The sequence below is a fragment of the Apium graveolens genome, chromosome 6, assembly GCF_009905375.1.
Source record: "Apium graveolens cultivar Ventura chromosome 6, ASM990537v1, whole genome shotgun sequence".
Lineage (NCBI taxonomy): Eukaryota > Viridiplantae > Streptophyta > Magnoliopsida > Apiales > Apiaceae > Apium > Apium graveolens.
This window is the reverse complement of record NC_133652.1, coordinates 123,263,192-123,267,012: the sequence shown is the minus strand read 5'-3', so window position 1 is coordinate 123,267,012 and position 3,821 is coordinate 123,263,192.

The following is a 3,821-nucleotide window of genomic DNA, read 5'->3' as shown; positions in this document are numbered from 1 at the left end:
GGAGGAAGAAGCTAGATTTGCTGCTGAGAAGACAAATCTTAAGTCTAAAGCTTCTTATGCAAAGAAACCTCCAAGGCCTAAGGAAAAAGGCATTGTGATCAGGGAAAAGTCAAATTCTGAGACTTCAAATTTCAATACTAGATAACAAACTGAGATTTATCCTAAGTCAAAAGGAAAAGAAAAGGTTGGTGAACCTTTAAAGATTGAGAAAAAGATAAGTTCTTCCATTCCAGTCTATCAAACTACAGTGCATGATGATGATTTGATAGAAGATGAAACTGTTCAAATTCTGAAGAGAAGAAAGGTAATTGAAGAATCTAAAACAACCTCTGACACTGCTCAAGTTGTTCAGAATAGAGAACAGCAAGCTACAGAAGAAACAACAAATTCTGATCAAGTTAATTTGGAAAAGATGACAATTGCTGATAAGAAGAAGCTGTTATGGAAGAAAGCTACTCCAGTTGAACCAAAATCCAATCTTATAATGAATCAACTCGCAATATTTGGATTGAGATCCAAGCAACCTAGAGATAAAGCTGGATTAGGTTCTGATGAAGAGAAGATACAAACAGGAGTAGAAGTTACTCTAAGAGATCTTTTCATGTTGACAAATAAACCATATGAACAAATCAAACAAAAGCACCTTGACAAAGTGTTGTCTGCTCAAATTGTGATAGATGTTCATGATAAGGAAAATCTAAAGGAGAAATTGATTTTATTTCTCTATGATGGATTAACTTATAGACTAGCTGATACTGATGTGCTAAAGAAGTCTTTTAGAGAACTTCAACATATTCACTATCTTCTGGAAGTAAAATCTGATGTTATAAGAAGATGGTCAGAATACATTTTGAATGCTATAAGAGATCTATTTAGAATCTCTGGTACAAAGACTTCTCAGTATATACCAATGATTACTAAAGATGATAGAAGAGAAATTCCTATGCTGAAGAATTCTGCTAAGGTGGAAGTTATTCTGAAAGTAAGATGCTTATGTTATTATGAAAACTCTTCACATCCTAGAGTTATCAGACTTGGTGATAGACTTGAAAGAACATCAATTCAAGCTCTCAGAACAGCCATTTATCAAATTGGTGATAGTAAAGATGAAGAACTGATGCAGGTCAAAGCACAGTTAGTTGAATTTTTGAGGAAAGCTGAAGAAAAGCTGGTAAGAGATTTTGTTAAGAATCATTATGGATTCAGATTGATCCAGTGAAGTTGGTAAAGCTATAAGGACTGTAAGTTGTAGTTAATAGCCTTATTAAACTCTTATTGCATTTGAACTTAAATGTTTTTGACATCATCAAATCTATTAACTTGTATATTTTTGCACAATTTACAAGTTGGGGAAGATTGTTAGATATATTTGAGATGTCATGTCTAATATGTTTCATGTTTAGTTTTCAGATCTTAACAAACAGGAAATATCAGAACTTACTGGAATCAGTACTTACTGGAAGTCAGAACTTAAGGATATCAGGATTTAAAGTATCAGAAGATAAATATCAGAAGATGGATATCAGAACTTAAGTACTGGAGGACTAACAGTTAAGGAAGGAAGTTGATTTACAGGAAAGAAGATTGAGACTAATACAAAAAGAAGATATGCATGGAAAGAGTTAGAGGACTTAAAGAATTGTATAAGATATCTGATTGATATATTTTAGGAGACAGAATTATATTCCATATCAATTAGAAGTTATCTTGTAACTATGTACTATATAAACACAGACATAGGTTTACACTATACGCGTTATCATTATCGAGAAGATCATACATTGTAACCTAGCAACTCTCGTGATATTTGTTCATCACTGAGAGAGAACAGTTCCATTGTAACAGAGTTTATTATATCGAATATATATGTTTACTGTTACTTGAGTTCAAAATCGATTTGATTGTATTCTACACTGTATTCAACCCCCTTCTACAGTATTGTGTGACCTAACAAGAATTAGAATGAGTTGATTCAGAAAGAATAATGTTCATTGCTTGATTTGCAAGTTCCTTTTTAGCTGTAGACCCAATATTGATTTCTTTGAAGTTTACTCTTAGCTTGTAGCAACTTGTCCTTACTTTCATATTGCAAGGAATGTAATCAAATTTATCACATTAGAAATATGGATCTTCATTATTTACTTCATTATATTTGCATTCTCTTAATCTTGGTGTTAGGCACAAAACACGCGCTAATAATTCATGCAAGTATACACGTTCGCAAGTAATATAGAATAAATTCTAGTTTGTTTCCATAGAGAATCAGACTAATTATGTTCAATTAACACTTACTCACCAATGTATGATTACTTCTCAATGTCAAGACAATAACACTTAGATTTGATTAACTAATTATTAACTATAATTAACTATGAGAATTAATCACTTAATTGACACTTGAATTAACAATATTAAACACACATGAGATCATAACTTCATTACTACTTCCTTCAATAGTTATCGTTATTACCCTTAGCATGTAATAGTGATGATATTAATCGAACAACACGAAACTGATAAAAGCCAACTTTCGTTGTACTAATACCATTCTACCAAACATCCACAATTAAGATAGAAGTTGAATAGGCATCAATTATGTTGAGACCCTATATGTCTACAGAATTTGACAACATAACGATTTAAGCACAAGTTATTCTTTATGATTACACAGGGCAAGTAAAACGGTTAGAGTTACCCACTAATCATGCATACACATACATGAACCTATGCTAGCATGGCAAGTTCTAAACCTCGAGATCCACCGCCGCTTCATAAGAGAATAACAGCCTATCTTATATGTTCGCGACGAACATAATACGAATAAGCACAACCTATGCTAGATATCATATAATCATCACACACTAAGGTATTAAACAACTAACTAAAGAAATCCATAGTAAATCCGTTATGACCCCATGATCACGATTAGCCCATGATAGAACTCATCGTCACCATGGGTTCATATGAAAACATGATAATAACACATAATATAAACTAATAAAAATACTTATTAAAACCAGAGTACGTCACAAGAGTAATAAGGTTCAAAGTAAAAAAAACTAGCACCCACTGATACAACGAATAAAAGAATCACAAGAAAACGTATGCTTCCTCTTCTTCGTTGTGATGTGCTAAAACGGTCTTCTTCCTTCTCTCCTTGCTCCTTGCTTGATACCACCCTTTTATGAAACGTCTCTGAGAACAACTTATATAGAAGCCCACATGAACCAGCCGTCTCAGAAGTCCATCAGAATAAGGATTTATAAAAATTAGAATTAATTTTCTCGCCCCTGAGCGGCCGCCCCAGATTCCTGAGCGGGCGCCCAAGCTCCTGAGCGGCCGCCCCAGCATCCTGATCGGGTGCCCAAGCGCCTTCTGGAAAATTCTGAATTCTGCTCCTGATTTTTGCTGCGTTCCGCCCCCAACTTTCCACAACCAATGCCAAGCACTTCCCTAGGCTTATTTATGATGAATTCTTCCTACATACGCAAGTTATACCCTGAAATGCAAAAAAACTAGAAAAACGCATCAAATACACAAAATACCTGATTTCAAGACATCAATTCAAGCCATTATAAGATGCTCTAAGTGGTATAAAATGTCACTTATAACACCCCCAAACTTAAATCGATGCTTGTCCTCAAGCGTCACAGACTCAAAAACAAAACAAAAACATGCATGAATGCAATCTCCATGAAATGCTGCGATCCCCCTCACAATGACTAAACCAACCAACTCATAACATCTCAACAAATGCAATTAGGTGAATAAAGATCAACCAAATCATGCAAACTAAGATACAACTAGAAACGTGGTGTGTG